Here is a 23,079-nt window from a genome sequence, read left to right as displayed (position 1 = left end):
GTTATAGGGTTACAATTAAGTGAAGTTAAGTACTTTATTCATCCCTGTGGGGATGAGAACGCTGCTCTGCATTTAACCCATCCCTACCAGGAGGATAGGATGAAACTGTGTGTGTATGACTGTATGTACAGTATAGGAGATGTAAGGGTATGGAAAGGATCAGGGAGTTGAGGGAGGAGCAGGGAGATTCCCTCTGGGAAATCATCCTGAGTGTCGTGCATGCATCATCTTTTCTCTGAGCTGAAGTGGTCAATGCGTGTTTTCTATTCTAAAACGGCTAGTTCCATTCCTTGATTCTGATTGGCTGGTTGCTGTGGTATATGAGACTATAACCCACACCTTGAATCAGTTTATATCAAACCCAGGTGCGTTATTTCTTTCCACAGTGTTCCACAGTGCACCAATTATCTGCACCTGTGTTGTTTCTGCTACCTGGCCGGGAACTACTTTCTTGCAGAGCAGACCTTATTGTGTATTATTAGTGAAATAGAACAGTTTTAATTGGTACATGTCTATGATTTTCATGTTGCAATATTGTGACCGTTTTAGAAAAGCAATAAGCCACGCGAGGCTTGTGGTTACCGGGGTAGTATACACCGGCTGAGAGGGTCGCAACGCCTCTCAGCCGGTGTATACTACCCCGGTAACCACTCGCCTCTTGTGGCTTATTGCTTTAATAATCTAATCTAAATCTACAAAGTAACTAGTCAGTCACTAAAGTAAATGTCTAATATTTGCCTAGAGCTGAAGTGGTCAATGCGTGTTTTCTAATAATCTAATCTAAATCTACAAAGTAACTAGTCAGTCACTAAAGTAAATGTCTAATATTTGCCTCTACTCTGAGATGTAGTAGAGTAGAAATAAAAGTATAGAAAAGTAAAGTAAATATTCCTCACATTTCCATGTACTCGAGTACAGTGCTTAGTTACTTTACACCATCGGCCATGCCTGATCACTGCTCCTGATAGTTGTGTTATCCATTTCTTTTGTATAGCTTTGTTACTGTATTTCTGTTCTGTTAACAAAGTAGTCAAGTCATGATGGACTTACCCCCTACCCCTGAGCCACTGCCGCCGAGATGGGGAGAGACATGCAGCGATTCCACGTTACAGTGGCATACTAGTAGTAGAATGAATATTTCACCATGTTGTGCTACATTTCCTAACGGTCAGTGATCACGGTAGCATAAGAAAGCATGTTTCCCTACGTGTCCATCTTGTGGAGTCAGGTGGTGTCTGGCTGGCAGCAGGGACATGCCATTGCTGGGCCCCTGATTCAGCCCGAGAAAAAGAGTTGGAGAGGCCCTCATTGCGCGCTATAGAGAGAGATCTCTCTCTATAGTGATGCTGCTACTGCTACGATCTGCTCAGATCATGACAAGTGACAAGCCAGTGGGCCAATTACATGAGTTATATTTTGTTGTTGTCGGGTGGAAACCGTCCAAAACCGTTTGTTTTGTATTTATCATTTTAAAAATGATTTAAACTAGTGAAAACGCCTCGCGGGTGCAAGGCGTTGTGTGCTTGTACTGTAGATCGACTTTACAAATTTGAAACTTGGAGATACGAGGTTTCTGCCCGACAGTGACGATTTACTTTGTTGGCCGCCCAGCCCCCAAAATGGAATGAAGGCCGACATTTTATTTTACATTTTTTCCTAATGGCCGGCCTGGCCTGTATACCTACTGGCATCTAGAGTCAGTCTGGGAGCGTGTCTTTGCTTCTTCCTCTAAACCCCTGTTTCTCAATTTAGGGTCACTTTATAGGTAGTAAATGTAATGTCTCAACTCAAATATGGTTATTATTATTTATTTTGTTATTTTTCTGGGTCACGGCCTGAAAATGTTGAGAATCACTGGGGGTCATTGTTGAAACTTAAATGAAAGGTTGAGTATCTGAACAAAATTACTGGAACCACAATCCCTGACCTGTAAGGGTCCATTTGTTTCAATTCGTACACTGTCTGAGCTACAGACCTGTAAGGTTACATTATTTAGTTTCCATTTGTTCGCTCTCAGAGTTATAGACCCGTAATTGTCCATTTGATTCCATTTGTACTCTCTCAGAGTTACAGACCCCCGGTGGTCCCTGAATCCAACGTTGAGAAACGTTGAAATGCTTTCTGAAATGGTCTGTTTTTATGCACGTTGGTTGGTTTGCACTTTGCAGCTCATCTTGCCAGCTCATCTTATCTGCTCATCTTGTCAGCTCATCTGCGGTAGAAGAACAGGACAAGCTTTATATTAGGAAAGAAAGTGAAACAGCGTTTGGCAAATAAAGGGGACTTTATCTCAGTTGCTTAAATGTGTTGTTTTGTTGCCCAGCTGGCTGAGCAGACTGTGCTGCTGACTCATCTGATAGTAACTCACTATAAAGCACACTTCTCTCTTTAACCACTTCAGCCCTATTTTATACCCCGGCTAGGAGGCTAGGGTAACAGGAAAATCCGACCTAAAACAAAGTCGACCCAAACTCGTTTCCCAACGGGTCTGTGGCCTTAAGCTAGATGCAGAATAGACAAAAATCGAATCTTTGCTTCTGGGGGTCCCTGGAACAAAATATTTTGCGATGGGGGTCCGTGGCCAAATATATATCATTATGGGGGTCCTTGACATGACAAAGTTTGAGAAACACTGATAGCAACATACGTTTTTTCAGGAAAACTGTTATGATTTAGAAGACATTTGTAGAATGTGCCTATCAGTGGTTAAGGACCCCCAAAATGTGTTTTTGGCCGCGAACCCCCATCTCAAAATATTTTATTCCACGGATGGACCCCTATCGCAAAATATTTTGTTCCAGGGACCCCCAGAAGCAAAGATTAGATTTCAGTCTATTCTGCATCTAGCTTAAGGCCACAGACCCGTTGGGAAATTAGTTTGAGTCGACTTTTTTAGGTCGACCTTTCATGTATTCGGAGGCTAGTATACAATAGTATAGCCAAAATATAACTAATTGTCGTGCGACATGTTGCAGCATTGTAGGGCGTTGTTAAAGGACAAGTTCACCACTTGTCCACCTAGCTTCATATAATTGGTCCTCACTAAGGTTCACGATAAAATAGCATTTTTCAATTCTTTTCTACTTCTAATTCTTTTCTGTGTCTGTGTCTCATAGGAGGACTGGGCAGTTCAGAAACCTGCCTACCAGTGACATCATCTTTTTTTTTTTAAACAACAAAAACACATTTGTATTTTTATTATCGCAAAACGTTTCAGGAATAGAAAGCCTGCAGTTTCTATTCGCTTGGATTCCCCATCGATGATTCTGAACTGTCCACAGGCCTCCTAAAAAACACAGACCCAGTAGATTTAGTGAGGACCAATTATATGAAGATAGGTTGAAAAGTGGTGAAGTCGTCCTTTCAGGGTTTCCTGCAGCACTTTACAGGCCAGGCGCCCCGCCCGGCCTGAAAACCCCCCCGCCCCCCCTAGGGTGTAAAAAAAAAAAAAAAAAAAAAAAAAAAAAAATGTTTTCTTTTTTTTTTTTTTTCAAAAAAATTGTTTTTCTCAAAAAAACTTTTTGGACCTCCAACAATGTACTAGGCATGATCGCGATCGCGAAATTGCATGTTTAACCCCCATACCAACCCTATCTTTCAAACATGGCAGCCATGTTTGTTTACATTTGAAGAAAACATAAGGGCTGGTATCTCCTGAATGCCTGAACGGAAGCGGATTTTAAGCCGAGAAGAATGGCATGCAGTGACAAGTCATGTACACTTTGTCAACACTAGCATAAGGCCTGTTACCTCCTCAGCTCATGATTGACAATTGTTCTTTTTCTGTGCCAAGGGTTCACTTCCCAAACTGTGCTGGTTGATTAACTTGATTAAAAAAAAGTGAATTCTGTGACAAAATGTTGAATAAATGTCAGAATGACGATAGCAAGTAGTTTGTTTTCCATCATCACACCAACTGTTATCATGATGTTTGTGGTTTGAAAATACCTGATTGATTAAGACACTTCTCTTAACTTGTTAACATTTTTAGGCCAAAAATGATTTAAAAAAATGGCAAAGATAAGAATTAATAACTCTAATAAATTAATTAATTATCAAAATTTTTCGCCGCCCGCGCTTTGCGCGGGCGTCGTGCATCGGCGCCCGCGCGTCGCGCGGTCGCAAGGTGGTCCCCCCTGGTCAAGACTTTTTTCTGCAGGAAACCCTGCTTATCTCATTCTCTGGTTATGCAATTCAATGACTTAATTGCTGCACTAATATGATCTTTCTATGTTCTAGGATCTTTCTTTACACATACATTATGTACCAGTAAGACTCCCTAATCGGGAGATAAGCGACCGTTGGTCGCTTATCTCCATAAATAGAGCAAAAATGTGTTTTTCCAAAATCTTCCTGATCCATGTTGTTGACATGAGTGTAGACATACTGTGTAGTGATTTTCGTGATTTTAGGGCAAAATCTGAATCGGCCTCATGGTGGCGCTAGAGGGCCATGTGAGAAATGAGGGGTGGGGTCTCCTCGCCGCCAAGGCGGACGAATAGGTACCGGCCCCGGCTCTCCCGGTCGCTCCTAGCCCGAGTTACGGCATTTTATGTGAGCTGCAGTGGCAGGGGGTCCTCCACTGGGGGCGCCACCACTTTTGCATCCGTTCTGGAGCACCAGGAGTGGGTGGTCCCCGGGAATGCCCCGTGAGCAGCCCCGTTGGGGTGGTCATTTTTGCACATTTGGTAATTTTTTACACCTGGGGGTCCCCCAGGGACCTGGGGGTCCCCGAAACTCCGGGGGTCCTTGGAGGTTGTAGTTTGGCAGGCAAGGAGTGTGTGTGCAAAATCTGGCATGGATCGGGGCAACGGTTGCAGAGATATGAGCAGGGCAAAAGTGTGACGTGTGACGTGTGACAGAGGGAGTGACGGAGGGAGTGACGGAGGGAGTGACGGAGGGACAGCCGGTGGAGGTTTGGATAGTGTGCAAGTAACTGCGACCTACGGTCGCAATCATTTACCCATGATGAGAGCTATTACAAGGTCACATTCAGTCTGTGCATTGCGTACGACTCATTGTTGACATTGGTGCCCACTATTTTCCAGAGCATGTTGGAGGAAAATAAATAGAAGTCATGTGGATGTGAGGATCCACATGGGAACAGAAAGGCTCCAGTGTGGGTCTTAAATACCCTAAAACAGCATGTGACAGGGTTATGTCATCATGACACAGAGCAAGTGTCGTCCCCTGGGAGAGAGCAGCGTACGTACGCCTGTTTTCTACGTGAGCACATGGGCGGGCTATTTTTATACGCTGTACGAGACACTCGCTGTGCTGTGATGAATCACACAGGCTGTCTGAACAAGCAAGCGTGGCTGCTGTTGACAACTGTCAGCCAGACATGTGTGGCGTGGGGTGGAAAAAAGACCCAGCGGGCGGTGGACGGTGAAGTTTGAAAAGCCGGACAAATGTTTCTGTTGTGTTTAACCCATTAATATCGTAACCACTTCAACCTTTACTTTTTATTCTTTGGCTATTTAAAAATAGCAGATATACAAGCTCATAGCGCGGCACCGAGTTTGTAGATCTGCTATTTTTTTTTTTAAACACGAACATGTGTGCAAATATAATAGCGAACATTTATACAGTAACTCAAATATTTGCTTCTGGGGGGTCCCTGATACATAATATTTTGAGATGGGGGTCAAGTTTGAGCACCACTGACATTTTCGTCAGTTTCGTTTCCCCAAAACGTTAGAAGGATTTAGAAGACAATTATAGAATTGGGCCAAAATATTCAAAGACTTGCACAAATGTTCACGATTAAAATAAATAAATAGCCAAAGTATAAACTAATGGTTAAATTGGTTCAAATCAAAGTGACAGACAGACACTTCCAAGTCTAAATGGTTTAAAACAGGGGTGCCCCACACCTTTTTGATTCGAGAGCTATACTTTTAAAATGACCAGCTCAACATGATACCCACCCAAAACAAATGTACTGACAATGTAGACTCTTAAAAACAAAGCATTGCATTTGGAGCTTTACCTACTTTAGAAGCTGTGAAGGGAGCTGACGGCCCTTCTTGATGTCAATCAAGTCACCTTAATTCAAGTGACCGATGCCAATTATTATATTTTTTTTAGGGGCGTTTTCATATACTTGCACAGCCTTTGTGATCTAGTGGTAGATCTACCTTTTGGGCACCCCTGGTTTAAAAGGTCCAGAACCATCTAGTAGCGGCTCAGGCTCAGCCACCTGTTCTGTTCTAGGGCTGCGTGCTCTCTGCTTGCTGCTGCTCTGCTCTCAGAGTCCACAGCAGGGTTTTACTGTGTTACTGTGTTTGTGTGGATGCAGCATTCTGACTAGAAAGGACACAAACAATGAGCCTTCGATCCGTTCAAACAGTCAGGAATATCAAAACCTCTCTCTGTCTGCCCGAACCCAGCGCACTCCAGAAGATTCCACACCACCTGCGTGTGTGTGTGTTTGTCTCTGGCAGTCTGAATGTGATGGAATGACGCGTGTGTGTGTGTTGTGTGTTGTGTGTGTGTGTGTGTGTGTGTGTGTGTGTGTGTGTGTGTGTGTGTGTGTGTGTGTGTGTGTGGGTGTGCGCACATGCACACGCCCCTGGCTACGCTGTATTGGCATCAGATGGCACCCGTTCAATACAACAAACAAAGGCAGTCAGCAAATGTGTCTGCCTCCCACGCACGCACGCACGCACGCGTGTGCACACGCATGCACACACACACACACACACACACACACACACACACACACACACACACACACACACACACACACACACACACTCGTTGCCTCCTCTAGTAGTAGACAGTGGGTTCTATCAGATGCCAACCCTTTCTTGTTTTCTATCTTTTAGTTGTGATGTCAGACTGCATGGAACAACCACCTCTGAACCAGATGAAGACAGTGTGACGTGAGTATTAGAAACGCACGCACGCACACACACACACACACACACACACACACACACACACACACACACACACACACACACACACACACACACACACCTCACATATTTGAACTGCTGGGAACCCCCCCAAAACTAATCATATTTGAACTGGGGACCCCTTGAATAATACTATTTGCCACTGACCTAATCTACAGTATACTCCGCTTCGCCTGCAAAAAATAACTGATCTTTTGGGGAAGAGAGACTCTCCTGCGAAGGTGTTTGTCAATAGAGTTTGGTCAAGACAGAATATAAATGGAATTCCAAGCCATAAAATAATGCACATTATTGCGCTTGTCTTACGTTATGTGGAAATAAAGCAAATACAAGAGAGAAGTTATCAAGTAATGTCATTTTATCAACTGGCCCGTGGCCGCTTGACATTTTTGTCGTGTGGCCCACAAGTTCAGAAGTTTGAGTATCCCTGCCCTTACAGCATCCCTGTTCCGTAGCACATATTCGGCAGAAAATAGCCCAGCTGAGCATTGTAGATGGTGGTCTATTTTCAGTGAACAGATCTGTTGTTGTGGAGGGAAATACTAATTGGTCCTATTAGTATAGAGTCCTAGAACCCTCCCCGCTCTTCCAAGTGTATCTGGGGTTTAATACCAGTCAGGCAAGAGTGGTGCCCAGGGGCAGACAGTTGGTGCTTTGTCCACCCTCAGCTGTGTGTGTGTGTGTGTGTGTGTGTGTGTGTGTGTGTGTGTGTGTGTGTGTGTGTGTGTGTGTGTGTGTGTGTGTGTGTGTGTGTGTGTGTGTGTGTGTGTGTGTGTGTGTGTGTGTGTGTGTGTGTGTGTGTGTGCGTCTCTGTGCACGTACAGTACATGTGTTTGTGTGTGTGTGTGCAAGCCAGCTGTTGACTCAGCCGTCTGTCGTGGTCTCGCTACTTTCCCCAGGACGGTGCCAAGTGGTCCACGAGAGACTTGACCCCACCAAGGGATGGGACGATAATCGCTATTATCGTTTATCGTGATAAAAGAACCCCCCACAATAAGCTTGTAGATCTTATAAGGTTTCAGGTTATGTAACGCATGGGTTCTCAAAAATCCTTGGGGGATACCAGGGGATCCCCAGCTAAATTATATGGTCACTTTTACCCACATTTTAACCACTTTAACCATACTTTTTTTTTTTACTTTTTACAAGCTCACAGTGTATGAGTGTATCACTTAATCTTTGCTTCTGGGGGTCCCTGGCACAACATATTTTGAGATGTGGTCCTCAGCTAAATAACATATCATTTTGGAGGTCCTTGACCTTGACATAAAGGTTCTTTCTGGTTTACCCTTCAGTCTAAAAGAGACTTTACAGTAAAAATGCTTGTCTTGCGGTGTGATTCTCTCTTTCTCTCCACTGAACTATTTCATGAAGCAGAACAAAACATTTTTATTTAACATTTTTAGTGGGAGGTTTTTCAAAGCGACCTTGAATTTGAGACAGATCGTGTCCTGCTGTGTAAGGGCTTCTATTTTGTTTAGGCTAAATCGTTTGGTTTGACTCTTGCATATCTCTGATTCACTGTCCTTTGTGTGAAGTAATATAGCAATAATAGACCATTACTAGAGTTGTTTCAATACAAATCTTTCCTTCCCAATACCGAGCGCGTCGTCGGCCGATACCATGTACCGATCAGACTAGTGTAAAAAAAAAAAAAATACCTTTCTGTGGGGTTCCAGGAATCCTCAGGGTTCCTGTACCTTGAGAGGGTTTCAGATGGTCCTTTAGTGTAACTCTGACAGTGTACAAATGGAACGATAAATGATGTGGTATGGGAATGGCATAGACTGGCATACTGGCCCATACCGAGTATATAAATACTAGCATTTTAGGCAGCATATCGGCAGCTTCGGAACAACATTAAATATTACCCCATGTGTTTGGGTGTGTTGTTGAGGGTGTGTTGTTGAGGGTGTGTTGTTGAGGGTGTGTTGTTGAGGGTGTGTTGTTGAGGGTGTGTTGTTGAGGGTGTGTTGTTGAGGGTGTGTTGCTGAGGGTGTGTTGTTGAGGGTGTGTTGTTGAGGGTGTGTTGTTGAAGGTGTGCCCAGCACTTCCTGAGGTTGTGTTACTTATCAGTGCATCATAAATGTTTCCATTGTGTCTGTCTGTCATTCTATGGAGAGATTTCCATGTGCCAACTGGACCCTGTACTGTACTGTACTGTACTGTACTGTACTGTACTGTACTGTACTGTACTGTACTGTACTCTGTACTGTACTGTACTGTACTGTACTGTACTGTACTGTACTGTACTCTGTACTGTACTGTACTGTACTGTACTGTACTGTACTGTACTCTGTACTGTACTCTGTACTGTACTGTACTGTACTCTGTACTGTACTGTACTGTACTGTACTGTACTGTACTCTGTACTGTACTGTACTGTACTGTACTCTGTACTGTACTGTACTGTACTCTGTACTGTACTGTACTGTACTGTACTGTACTGTACTCTGTACTGTACTGTACTCTGTACTGTACTGTACTGTACTCTGTACTGTACTGTACTGTACTGTACTCTGTACTGTACTGTACTGTACTGTACTGTACTCTGTACTGTACTGTACTGTACTGTACTCTGTACTGTACTGTACTGTACTCTGTACTGTACTGTACTGTACTCTGTACTGTACTGTACTCTGTACTGTACTGTACTGTACTGTACTCTGTACTGTACTGTACTGTACTGTACTGTACTCTGTACTGTACTGTACTGTACTCTGTACTGTACTGTACTGTACTGTACTGTACTGTACTGTACTCTGTACTGTACTGTACTGTACTCTGTACTGTACTGTACTGTACTCTGTACTGTACTGTACTGTACTGTACTCTGTACTGTACTGTACTGTACTCTGTACTGTACTGTACTGTACTGTACTCTGTACTGTACTGTACTGTACTCTGTACTGTACTGTACTGTACTGTACTGTACTCTGTACTGTACTGTACTGTACTGTACTGTACTCTGTACTGTACTGTACTGTACTGTACTCTGTACTGTACTGTACTGTACTCTGTACTGTACTGTACTGTACTCTGTACTGTACTGTACTGTACTGTACTCTGTACTGTACTGTACTGTACTCTGTACTGTACTGTACTCTGTACTGTACTGTACTCTGTACTGTACTGTACTGTACTGTACTCTGTACTGTACTGTACTGTACTCTGTACTGTACTGTACTGTACTGTACTCTGTACTGTACTGTACTGTACTGTACTGTACTGTACTCTGTACTGTACTGTACTGTACTGTACTCTGTACTGTACTGTACTGTACTCTGTACTGTACTGTACTGTACTCTGTACTGTACTTTACTGTACTGTACTGTACTCTGTACTGTACTGTACTGTACTGTACTGTACTCTGTACTGTACTGTACTGTACTGTACTGTACTGTACTCTGTCATGTAGACTGGTATTGTACTGTACTGTACTGTACTGTATTGTACTGTACTGTACTGTACTGTACTCTGTCATGTAGACTGGTATTGTACTGTACTGTACTGTACTGTACTGTACTGTACTCTGTCATGTAGACTGGTATTGTACTGTACTGTACTGTACTCTGTCATGTAGACTGGTATTGTACTGTACTGTACTGTACTGTACTCTGTCATGTAGACTGGTATTGTACTGTACTGTACTGTACTGTACTCTGTCATGCAGACTGGTATTGTACTGTACTGTACTGTACTGTACTCTGTCATGTAGACTGGTATTGTACTGTACTGTACTGTACTCTGTCATGTAGACTGGTATTGTACTGTACTGTACTGTACTCTGTCATGTAGACTGGTATTGTACTGTACTGTACTGTACTCTGTCATGTAGACTGGTATTGGCTCAGTGTGAGTTTATGGTCTGTTGTGGTGAAGCTGCAGGGCTGTGAACATACAGGACAAGCACAGTGAGTGGGTTCATAGTACAGTAGCATGATGACACTTAAAGGAGTTGTGCACCCAAAACAATTACTTTTCAGGCCGCAACCCCCAAAATAATCATATTTTAACTGGGGACCCCTCCCCACCCTGACGAGCAAGATTTGAGGCATTACATTTTGTATACCACGGTTCTATTGTGAAAATAGCAGGTCGACTATTTTCACAATTTCAGCCTCTAATATTTGATAAGTTGGCCAATGTTTAATTTGTCATTTTAGAAGTATTAAGAAGTCCTTAAATTGTCACTTTAGAAACATGCAGATACCCTATATACACTTAAAATGTATGTTGGTGTGTTTACTGTTGAGTGAGGAAACAATGTTGTACATTAAGTTAATCATCTGGGGACCCCCCCCCAAAAAAATTATTTGGGGCAAGTACAGACCTACAGGGTAATGGAGGTTGTTTATTTTTTTGTCGCAGCAGTCCTTCCTAAGCCAATACTTTGATGACTGGTAGAGTATATGGCTTAGGAATGCGACAACAACAAAAGAATTGGGTGAGTAATCGATAGGAAAAAACACAAAAACAAAAAAACATTTTGACTTGACAGTCACATTGAACTGGGTTGTCAGGATTTGAGAGCAAGTCATTCATTAGACTCTCTCACAGGAGTAGAGTGAAACAGTCTGGATTCCAGGCTACCTGTTAGGATGTATAAGAAGTTGAAACTGCCTGTTAGGTTTCTACTTATAGCTTCCCTGTGTCTAAACGGCTCGAGGAACCAGACCTTATTATAGTTACGCCTTCATCATGATAACCTACTGGAAAACCAAGCGAAAACAACTGTCTGTCTGTAGGCAAGTATGCGGAAAGAAATGAGAATTTAAATCCCCTCCCCGCTGACTCTCTCTCTCTCTCTCTCTCTCTCTCTCTCTCTCTCTCTCTCTCTCTCTCTCGTTACACTAATTACATGTTAGTTAGTTCCAGGTATGCTGCTGTTTGAGCTGAGCTCAGGTCAGGTCAAGTGAACCTACATTGTTGTGTTGTCTCCTGCTGCTACTTGAAACCTTCCTTCCTGAGACTGCAGTGTGTACAGCTATTTGCCGTACCTCATACAACAATATGGCATTAAAGGAGTAGTTCACCCCAAAATAACTTATTTTCTATAAATTACACACTCCATGAAGCCTTAAATTCATGAAGATTGTTTTGTTTTTGTCACATTCCTGAGCCAATAACTTGATGATGTGGTGGTTGGTCACTATGGTCAGTAGGACTTAGCTGGTCATCAAATTATTGGCTTATATTAGGAATGAAACAGAAACGAAATAAATCTCCATGAATTCAACGCTTCATCGGTTTTGTATTTGAAAGAAAACTATCAAAAGTGACAGTTTGAGTCCCGTTCCCGACGATCTTTACCGCATGTCTCTCCCTGTTTCCTGTCCATCTCCACTTTCCACTAGATTAGAACACAAAGGCAGAAACCCCCCCAAAAAAGATCATAAAAAAAGAAAAGAAAAAAATGCACACAGCCTGAGCACTACCCATCTGACCACTTAGCACAGCCCGGGAGCCCCAATGGCATTTCCAAGATGTTTCAAGTGGGTCCTGATCCAGAAAGGGTTAGCAGGGTCCACTGGGGTAGAGGGTAAAGAGGCATCATGACTGGGTTCTGTGAGCCACACGGCGGATGCAAACACAGAAAGACATGCTAGGATGAAGATGAAATGTCAAATGTTCTCTATTTAAGGCATTGGAGTCTCCCAGCAATCACACTACTCGCCTAGTCTAACCAAGAACGTCAGAAAACCTGCTCACAGCTCAATATGTACACACCAGAGAGAGAGAGAGAGAGAGAGAGAGAGAGAGAGAGAGAGAGAGAGAGAGAGAGAGAGAGAGAGAGAGAGAGAGAGAGAGAGAGAGAGAGAGAGAGAGAGAGAGAGAGAGAGAGAGAGAGAGAGAGAGAGAGAGACAGACAGACACGGAGGAGAGAGAGAACACACACATGGCACTCAGTTTACATACACATTTACACTCAAAAGGACCACAATATGGAAACAAGTGGTCACGCTTTCTTTTTATCCTACCGACAGATGTGTACAAATGTATGTTCATGTTACATTATGCATTTGTTTCAAAACGAATGTCAAGTCTAATCAGAGAGAGAGAGAGAGACAGAGAGACATACATAAAGTGGTAGGTAAAGGGGAGAAGTGATTAGGGATGCACAATTACTCTGTCATCATATCGGTATTGGCCGATGTTGGCTTTAAAATGCAATATCGGTATCGAACAGATATCAAACCAGTGAGACGCCCTAAGGGCGACTGGGTGACAGCAGACTGCTGGGTGAGCGCTGGCGCTTTGGCATGGGATCAACTTTGACCAAAAAAATGCACAGACCTGGTTGGTTGTTCAAGTTGGACAAAATGTGGCCATATGTTCCCAAATATGGAGATGACTAATGTCTGACATCATATACTTATCACCATTGTGATGTCAGAACAGGTTAGCGGTGTGACAGACGGGCAGACAGATAGACGTACATGAGCTGCAAGTTTTCATACTATAGTGACCTACGGTCGCAGTTAACATATTGGTTTTAGCTGATATTTTTATTATATAATAAGCGTTTTTGAATGTGAAGCTGGAAAAGCCTTTTGTGATGATGATGATCAAGGCTGCAGATTATATCAGTGTTTTCCGGGGAAGCTTTCAAAAGGGTCAACAAGTTGGAACATTTTAAAATGAATAATTACTAACAGTCAAGCTGTGTTTATGTTGGGACATGGACCAACATTTTAATAACGCTGCATCCCTAGTTTTGGAATAAAGAGGCATTGCTTTTTTCAATGCAGTGTTTATATGCTTTTTATATCATTTTTTAAAGAAAATACTTTGTTTTTATGCAGATATTCGACATATCCATTAACGACAACGACAGCAATGTTGACATCGATTATCTGTATCGGCCAGAAATGTCACATTGGTGCATCCCTAGAACTCCATATACAATCCCATTTGTTTCTCAGATCTTTACTGTCCATCGTTCGTCCACCTACTACATGTGCATTGCATTCTGTGGTGGTAACCACATAATGACATAGGCATGACTGTAGGCGTGAGTGATGTTTAACATGTAAGACAGGGGTCTTCAATGTTTTCAGGCCAAGGACCCCTTAGTTGAGAGAGAGATGAAGCAGGGACCCCACAACCTTTTAATAGATATAGTTTCATTGTTTGACAGCACAATCATCAGTGTATTTTGGATTCATGTTAACGTGTGTTTTCAGATATTTAACCACTTGAACGGTTAATACTTAATACACTTGACCTTTCACTGTATGCTCTTTTCCTCCTCCAAAATAGCCGATCTACAAGCTCACAAGTCACAACGCCTCGGGCTTGTTTTTCTCTAAACCTGCCGTCCCCAGTCTAAGATCACCACCTGTGCCATCAGCCCGGCTGTGTGGTCGCCGGCCAGAGAGGAATACGTTAAAAGTCACCTGGCCTGCAGGGCACACATGGCCTGCACCGCAGTGACACACTGACAGAGCCACAGATGCCAGCCACTAATAGGCTTGTGTGTTCAATCTGCCGTGTAGTGGATTAGCATCAACATGCTGTGTAAAGTCCCTGGCTACCGTTCAGAGAGAGAGAGGGAGGAAAGCTTGTCTGTGTCATTCTCACTGTTTGGTTGATTCTGTGGTGGCGGGCAAGGGGGGCTACAGTAACACACCTATAGCACCATAAACACTTACTGTCCAGTAGTGTTGTAGTACTCGAGTCAATGACTCGTCTCGAGTCAGGACTCGAGTCCAAATTTTCACTGACTCGGTCTCGTCTCGGTCTCGCCCTTAATTTGACTTGGACTCGTCTCGGTCTCGGTCTAATTTGACTTGGACTCGCCCCCCACCGAGTCCACTCGAGTCAAGTCACTACAATGCAATGGAATAAATGTTATATCCATATGAGGAGCGCATTCACGTTAACATTAAGAGAGCTGCCTTGTTAAGTAACGGAGCATTCTGACGCGCATCTGATAGGCACACAGTAGCATGCACACACACACACACACACACACACACACACACACACACACACACACACACACACACACGTAGAGCCCCCCGCTCAGCACAGCAGCAAGCATCTAATCTTCCCAGAAGTTATTTTTTTCGCCAAACAGACAACAGCACAACAGTCCACTTTCCTCTTACCTGCAGGATATCCTTGTGTCCCCAAATAAATAAGTCCTAACAGCTTCCAAACACAAGCCTTTGTGATCATGTGTAGTTTAATCCACCTGCACAGCTGGATTAAGAATTTACGTCTTTTTGTATTTCCAGGTGTAGTCTATTACTCGTTAAGCAAGCCTCGTCCGAAAGTTTTAAAGTGCACTGATCAACAGAGAGAAGTGTAACATTGTAAGTCCCTGTAGAGAGGTTAAAACGAATCAAAACAACTTGAAGCAGTGACATGGGGTATTGTTTTGCCTTGTATATACTTGAAAGGCATCAGACTAATGACATAGGGTAGCCTATACATTTCTCACCTTAAACAATGAAATGCAGACAGGCACGTACTACTGCTATGTGTTTGAATGGGAAAACCCTATTTATTTATTTTATCTTTTAGTCAAAATAAAATATTAAGATAAGAGTTTGTTTGAAAAACGTTTTGCAAAAATCATGCATGCTCTATTTCAATGCAACTATAACAGCAATGTTTAAAAATGTTATAGATTACAGTAGTAGACATAATTCTTTTTTAAATAATATTATTTTTGTTATCACTTGGCCTTTTGGTGCATGGGCATCAATATTATATCCATATCATGATATTAGACTGGATAGTCCTAATTATCGTCTGTGATTTGGGATATTGTACTGCAGTATAGGCCTATGCCAAGTCTTATTTGTACACTAAAGTACTTGTTCTCTGCCTGGGAGAAAATGTAATTGTAGCAACTCAAATGTCTAGTTCTTAGACAGAAAATTGGTATGGGAAAAAAACTACCTCTCCAAAAAAGTCCCTCAAACCTAAACCACAGCATTGACAGCAACCAAAGGTAATTTGGGGAGACCTATTGATTTAATTTGAAGACAAGCCATTAATTTGAAAGGTATTGGTAGGAAACACCAGACAGGTGAATGCACATGAACGGGGGGTTCTTGCATTGTTTGTGTGTGTGTGTGTGTGTGTGTGTGTGTGTGTGTGTGTGTGTGTGTGTGTGTGTGTGTGTGTGTGTGTGTGTGTGTGTGTGTGTGTGTGTGTGTGTGTGTGTGTGTGTGTGTGTGTGTGTGTCCGTGTCCGTGTCCGTGTCCGGAAAAAAATATTATATATATTGTTTTCTGCAGCCTACCTATCAAAAAAAAGAAAACTGGACTCGGCTCGGTCTCGCCTACCATTGGTCTCGGACTCGACTCGGACTTGCCTCCCATTGGTCTCGGACTCGACCCCCTCCCAGGGGCTCTTGACTCGGACTCGACTCGGACTCGAACCCCATATGACTTGGACTTGACTTGGACTCGCTTTAGGTGGACTCGACTACAACACTACTGTCCAGTATGTCCAGTGGTGAAAGAAGTACTGATATTCTTTACTGAAGTAAAAGTATCCACAATGTAGAAACACTCTGTTACAAGTAAAACTTGTGCATTCAAAATGTACTTGAGTAAAAGTACAAAAGTAATTATTGGCATAAAAATATACTTAAAGTACCAAAAGTAAAAGGAATTGTCCCGTTTCAGGTTTCACAAGTTCAAAATGCATGAAAAATATAATAGCTGATCTACAAGCTCACAATGCGTTGCGATGGGTTTGTAACACATGTTTTTTGTGTGCTGAGTGCTGAATATGTTCCCAAACATGTTGCACTCAAACAACATGTGTCTTTAAGGACTGTGTGGATCATGTGACACAGGATGTGATCTTAACTCTGTTAGAGATTGGCTGGCCTGAACTCAAATGACTTCATGCACTCTTTAGTCTTTACTGGAAATGCATTACTAGGTTCTCTAAGAACAGAGCAGAGGCCTTTCACTGAACGCTTCCCATGCATTCACCCTCTGATTCCTGGCTCTTGTAAACGCTGCTTCTCAAACACTGTCATGACAAGGATCCCCAGATCGATATGTGTTTGGTCGGGGACCCATCTTGATCCCGATGTTGTGCCCCCCATAAGAGAAGAGTTGGTAGATCAGAAATATAAGGAAAGCCCACCACGTCGTAACACGACATGTTGTGAGCTTGCAGAACAGATATGTTTTGGAATAGACAAAAAAAAAAAAATGATTGCGACCGTCAGGTTGCAGTTACTATCAAGACCTCCACCGGCTGTCAGTCAGTCTTGTCTGTCAGTCTGTCAGTCACACATCACACGTCACACTTTTGCCCTTCTCATATCTCCGCCACCGTTGCCCCGATCCATGCCAAACTTTGCACACACACCCCTTGGCTGCCAGAACACAACCTCCACCCCCCATTTCTCACATGGCCCTCTTTTAGCGCCACCATGAGGCCGATTCTTGCAACACATTTTTGGACACTGCTCCTACAGATGTTGCCCTAAAATAACGCAAAGCGGTACACAGTATCTCTAAAGTCATGTCATCAACATGGATCTGTCCCATTTCCATTCCCTCCTGATTCGCTACCATTGCCTTCTAAAGTTTGTGTATGCGAACTGGCGGTCACTTATCTCCCGATTAGGGAGTTTTACTGGTACCGTAGGTCTTTCCGTGTTTTAACACGTCCTCATTTTGGGGGTCCCCAGATGTGTCTTGTGATCTTGTAGATCTGCTATTTTTTTTTTAAGATCATAGCGGCCTTCACACCTACATCGCACCGCGTCTGATGTCATGCTGTCCACAGTCAGCAATCAGCGTGACATACGCCATATTTCAGTGTAGCTGCAGCGGGAGAATAGTCGATGATGATGATGGGTCGATGGGCCAAATTTAATATAGGATTGTGTTATTATTGCTACTTTTACTCAAGTATAAAAGTCTAAAGGGCTGTCTATATTGTCTCCGACCCCCGAACTTTTCATCTGAAAGTTCTGACTTGTCCGATGTGCAGCTTTACAAAGTCTGCAGACTGTTATTAGGTCGAACACTCTTTGGATCGACCACCAAACTCTAACCCAAACCCTAATCCTAACCTCAGTAAAACTATGCCTAACTCTAACCCTAACCCTAAACCTAACCTCAGTAACCGTGACGCGGGTGATTATATCGACCCAATGGGAGTTCGACCTATGGGGCAGTCCCCAGTCTGATTCGGGGTAATGCTTTTCAGAAGTTCCGAGTGACGTCATTTTGTAGTTGAACCGGACCTTTCCGACGAAAAGTTTGGTGGTCGGAGACAGTATGGACAGGCCTTAGTTAGGAGTACTTCTTCCACCACCACTGTCCACCACTGCACCGAAATCAGGCATTTTATTTTGAAAGTGGTTACTATGGTTACAGGCATGCTGAAAGAAAACATTCAGTGCAAGGCCTCTCTCTTTCTCTGTTAATTAAACCAAACAGCCTGAAGGGTTGTGTGTGGGGATGTGGGGTGGGGGGGGGGTGTCCTCTACACGTGTGCGAGTGTGTGCGCTTGTGTCAGTGGCTCGTTTAAAGGTTGCTGACTTTAATAGAACGGCTACACATTATTGTGTATCATTATTTAATACTTTAACTATTAAAAATAGCAGATATACAAGCTGCGAGCTTGTAGATCTGCTATTTTTGAAAAATCGTGAAAATTTGAATTTTGACCCGATTCTATAAGTGTCTTTTGAATCCTTCTAAGACTTTTTGAAAAACCCATGTTTCTATGTCAGCAATCTGGCCAGCCATCATCAAAGAAAAAGTCCTTTTCACTTCAACTGGAGCTCAGTTAGTCTGTTCTTGAGAGACTACTATGTCAGTGGTTCTCAAACCATTTCATGTGAAGGACCCCCAAAATGATATGTATTTGGCCACGGACCCCCATCTCAAAATATTTAGTTCCAGGGACCACCCAGAAGCAAAATTTGAGTTACAAACGTTCGCTTTGAAAATGCATATATTCAAAGATTTGCACACATTTTCACGACTTTTTCAAAAATAGCAGATCTACAAGCTCGCAGCGCGGCACTCGGTGCCGTGCTGTGAGCTTGTATATCTGCTATTTTTCACTGGTTAAAGCATTCAATAATTCTAGGCCTAAATGGGTTAAACGTGGAGAAGAAGAGTTGTGGAGCAGTGACATTCTGCCTGGACCAACACAGCTGCCGGAAGACAGTTGGCAAGGTAGCGTTGTTGCTCTCACGCACGCACGCACGCACGCACGCACGCATACAGACACACACACAAACATCCTCTCTGTACACGCTTTGATTAGCCTCTCTGCACTCTACTGGATATACTGGAGATCATTCTTAGAAAGTCAGCCAGTTATGTCCTCGTGTTTGGGATTAGCTTTCATCTTCCTCTACCCCGGATTTGACCTTTGCCAGGTAAAAACAGGATCATAGGTGAAGAAGGCAAACGTCAAGCACACTGAATGATGCAAGGACTTATTAGTTAAAAAGCCTTTAATTTGACGACAGGGCTACATATAGTTAGAAACAATTAAATGCCACAGGCGCCGACTGGTTTTGCAGATCGACTAGTAGAATGGCTATTTTGGCCTTCATAGTCATGTTGATTCTAATTGGTGAAATGTCAAATTCATGTCAGAATCTGCTGATTGGCCTGGTATGTACATGTATGTACTGATGTATTCATAAAATGTGACTTTTTTAGAAGAAATAAGAAACAGTACGTTTAGTAAGGTTAACCCCCAAAATGACTTTTCTATCCATTACTCTCCCCATGGAGACTTGAATTTATGGATATTTGTTTAGTTTTTGTCGCATTCCTAAGACAATAATCTGATGACCGCCAGCCGTTCCCTATGGAGAGTGGAGACACAAAGAAGATTATTTGTGTCCATAGTAAACTGCTGTCGGTCATTATTATACAATTATAATTATTGTCTTAGTAATGCGACAAAAACCATGGGCTGAGTAATGGATAGAAAATAAGTCATTTTGGGGGTTAACTATCCCTTTAATGTAAGTTGTTATAAGATCTGGTATTGGTATTGTCTCATGTAGGCACGCTAGGGGTTCATGCACCCTGGTCAAGATATGACTTCCGCTTGGTTCCAAGATTTCTAGCGGAAGTGCTGCGTTTAACGGAAGTTACGTCATGCAGTGCGGGTCTGTTTACATTCCCTAGCGAAAAAACTAAAATAGATTGTAGCTCTTAACTCGCTCTTAATAGATGTAATATCGCCTGAATCAATGTTTTAGTTTATATATTGTTTAATGTGAGCGCAACCGACGGAGCAGGAGACGTAGACATGATTTTTGTCCAGTGGGGAATAAGTTTGCAGGGACACCGCACTGTGAAAAGAAGACAACTTCCGCGAATATTCAGCCCCACCTCCTAGAACGGTCTCTGCCTCATATCTTGACCAGGCTTTTCTCTTCCATGATGAGTAAACCTGGCTACACGAGGCTAGGGGTTCATGTGGTCAGATAAGACCCAGATACAGCATATAGTACAAGAGCTGGTGCGGTGGGCCTCTTATCAGCTAATAAGCACCCGCTGTGGCTTTGCATACATCTGCTAATAGGCTGGGATAGGATGTCACTGTGCTGCTGGTGAGTGTGTGGTGTTGTGTTCACACCTCAGTGCACTGACCTGGCATACACCGGCACGCACGCACGCACGCACACACACACACACACACACACACACACACACACACACACACACACACACACACACACACACACACACACACACACACTTATAATAATTGTCACGGACTGGTAGAAACCTGAACCTCATGTTCAACTTTTGTGTCGCACAGAATAAGTGAAAATAGCACTTGTGTGCTTGTAGATCAATTCAATTTCTCAATTCAAAGGAGCTTTATTGGCATGAGAAAACATACGTTTACATTGCCAAAGCAAGTGTCACAAATACAACATAAAAACAGTTGAAAGTGGGGAACATATATACTGCTGAGTCAATGTAGATCTATAAATATCAAAATAAGTTGGCTCCCTGTTGGCGCTATAAAATGCAGAGGGCAAAGGTTTTTCCTTGGTCTCTACTCTAAGGAGTGCGCATACAAAAAGTACAATACAAGAAGGACATACAATGTTTCCACCCGACAGCAACGAATTGTAAACAGAAACACACATACTGTACGTGCACAGCTCTGTGTGTGCTTTCTGTCCACCTTGGAGACACAGCCTAACCTGTCCATCCGTCCATCTGTCCCCAGGGAGGGTGTCTTAGAGTCAGGCTAGTGTAGCGTCCCCTCCCCCTCCCCCTCCCTCCCCTGGGTGTCACACAGAGCCTCCATTGACTCAGCAGCCAAACCAAACCACAGCAACCATCCACACCTGTGGTCTGTCTCTAATAGATCATCATGAAACACCCACGTCTGTCTCTGACCAAAGGAAGGCAGCTCCCTTCACAGTTAATAGAACACAATGAAGGTTCATCAAACTGTTAGATTATTATTATTATTATTATTATTATTTTAACACAGTAGCACTAACACACATCTACAGCTTGGAGATCGACTATTTTCACTATTTCTGTGCGACTATTGTAAATGGTAAAATGGTAAATGGTGCATTTATATAGCGCTTTTATCCAAGGCGCTTTACATAGATTGTGCATTACATTCACCCATTCATACACACATTCATTCACCGGTGGTGGAGGAAACCATGCAAGCCACCAACCTGCTCACCGGGAGCAACTAGGGGTTCAGAGTCTTAAGGACTCTTTGACATTAACTCAGGGGGAGCCCGGATTCGAACTGGGAACGCTTTGTGCGCTAATAACGGTTTCTCTACCCCTGAGCTATGCCTGAGCTACCCTTGTGTTTTGTGGGTGAGTTTTAGCCATTCGCTCTCTCTTTTTGTGTATGTCCCACACTGTAGCAAGCTGCCCAGTCGTCTGGGAATTGAACCGGGGACTCAGGCAGTCAGCCAGGCATTAGAGCCCTGCTGTCTGTCAGGCAGTAGAAGCTGTGGCACACACGCACGCCTTCCCCTGTCCAGGTTGATGTGGAATAAACAGTGTGTTCATGTTATGTTTAGTCATTTTGGTGAAACACTGTGATTCACAGACAGTTTGAAACTAGAGAGCAACAAGTTGAAACAATACCACAGAAACACCTTTTATTACTTGAACCATCAGAATGTTTACACCTCCTCCTCACCAACCAATCAATCAGCTGGAGTAGAGGGAAAGGCCTGCTGACGGTCATTTCATATGAGCCACCTAGTGGTGAAAATGCAGAAGAACACGAACATTGCATGGGTGAATACTGGACTGAAGATGAATTATTCCTGTGTTTTATTTGTGTCTGTGGATTCACATGGCTTGGGTCTTGGACTTCATGTTGGCAAACTGTAATGTCATTTAAGTGAACTACAGTTCAAAGATTTTAAAACAAACTTGAACATGAAACGAAATGAGTGGAGGTATTTCTGCGGCCTACTCACTGGCAGTGAGCACAAGAAATGTGAAATGCCAAGCGTTCTAACGGTTTGGGAGATTTCATTGATTGATTGATTGATTGATTGAATACCTTATCAGTCAGAAATGTAAACAACCTGAGATACAGTCAGACATTTAGGCTAAAATGATAACAAAAAAGAACACAAATGATTAGCTCTGGACACAGACAGACTCTGTGTGTGCGACGCGTGCGTGCCAGACAACTTGCCTTTGAAGAGCCACGCCGTGTGCAAAGTGAAGAAGCCACTACAACCCATTTGGGCCTAGGATTATTGAATGCTTTAACTGTTGAAAAATAGCAGATATACAAGCTCACAGCGCGGCACAGAGTGCCGCGTTGCGAGCTTGTAGATCTGCTATTTTTGAAAAAGTCGTGGAAATGTGTGCAAATCTTTGAATATATGTATTTTTAAAGCAAACGTCTGTAACTCAAATTTTGCTTCTGGGGGGTCCCTGGAACGAAATATTTTGAGATGGAGGTCCGTGGCCAAATAAATTATCACTTTGGGGGTCCTACACATGAAAAAGTTTGAGAACCACTGACTTAGTAGTCTCTCAAGAACAGACTAACTGAGCTCCAGTTATGTGAAAATGACCTTTACTTTGACGATGGCTGGCCAGATTGCTGACATAGAAACATAGTTTTTTTTCCAAAAAACCTTAGAAGGATTCAAAAGACACTTATAGAATCGGGT

The 23,079-nt window shown here is 43.0% G+C and overlaps 1 protein-coding gene across 1 annotated transcript in view; it reads left to right on the top strand.

Moving 5' to 3' along the window:
• Positions 1-23,079, top strand: part of LOC308302865 (dynamin-binding protein-like) — a gene marked incomplete at its 3' end in the record, with an annotated part of 53,122 nt that overhangs the window by 15,312 nt on the left and 14,731 nt on the right. The window contains exon 2 of the mRNA XM_080747182.1: positions 6,831-6,887. The remainder of the gene's footprint in view (positions 1-6,830; positions 6,888-23,079) is intronic.

The sequence above is a fragment of the Nannobrachium achirus genome (genome assembly GCF_963921795.1).
Source record: "Nannobrachium achirus genome assembly, chromosome: 18".
Taxonomy (NCBI): domain Eukaryota; kingdom Metazoa; phylum Chordata; class Actinopteri; order Myctophiformes; family Myctophidae; genus Nannobrachium; species Nannobrachium achirus.
This window is presented reverse-complemented; position numbering and strand designations above follow the sequence as displayed.